Genomic DNA, 1,021 nt, shown 5'->3' with positions numbered 1-1,021 from the left:
GGGGGGGAGGGGGGGGGGGGGGGGGATTTTACTAATAGAGAGAAAGAGAATACAAATAGGATTTACAATCTCACAAAATCTCACAAATAAAACCCTCAAACAAAGCTATCAAATCTCTCACCAATTCTCCCTCAAAAGTGCTTAAAAACCCTCTCAATGTCTGTTCAAATTCTCCCCTTAAAACCTAAGAAAACGTGTTCCTATTTATATCAAAACAGAAACCCAAACCAATCAAGAAACTAAGCCCAGGTCCAAACCCGAATCGCGGTCGACCGCATAAGAAGTGTCGGTCGACCGACCAAAACGCTGAAGATTCAGCATGCACCATCAATTGCTCGCGGTCGACCGGGTACGAACCCGTGGTCGACCGGCCAGAGGACCAGAATCCAACCTTGTAGCATGCACGTTTCCGGTCGACCGGACTTGTCTTCGCGGTCGACCGGACTGTACCTAAATGCCCGTCTGCTTCGTTTTTTCCTGAACTTCGTCGCCGTTTTTACAACTACTACAAATATGATCAGTCGAAATGATCGAAACCGTTTGAGAAAACCAAGGCTCAAATGGTTACAAGTGTTTGGACTGCATGAAAAATTGTTTAGGCAGCGGCCATTGGGATGACTCTACCCAAATGCCCAAATAGTTGTAACAGTTTGAACAGCGGCCAGTATTTTTCAAGTAAAATGAAAGTGAAGTAATGATATGGCATTCTCCATTTTTTATGGTGTCTATCATATTACGCATCAAAATTTTTATTTTTTATTTTTGTTTTTATTTTCATTTTTTTGTTGAAATCACACCTCAAATCCTTGTCAATTGAATCCATTAGCTTGCTTTGAAAAACATCCCCTACATGGACATTTTTCCAAAAAGTTGATCATAGTATTGTCAACACCTAACCATGCACATCGGCTAAAAGTGACATTCATACATTTAAATTACATTAATCCTCCCTCTATCTATCTTTCTTAATCTCTCGCCTGCCCCTAATCTTGAGAGAGAAAACAAATGGGAAAGAAGGAAG

This window comes from Asparagus officinalis, unplaced genomic scaffold, assembly GCF_001876935.1.
Source record: "Asparagus officinalis unplaced genomic scaffold, Aspof.V1 AsparagusV1_Un633, whole genome shotgun sequence".
Classification (NCBI taxonomy): Eukaryota; Viridiplantae; Streptophyta; class Magnoliopsida; order Asparagales; family Asparagaceae; genus Asparagus; species Asparagus officinalis.
The sequence above is the reverse complement of the archived record's forward strand: the minus strand, read 5'-3'. Positions refer to the sequence as shown.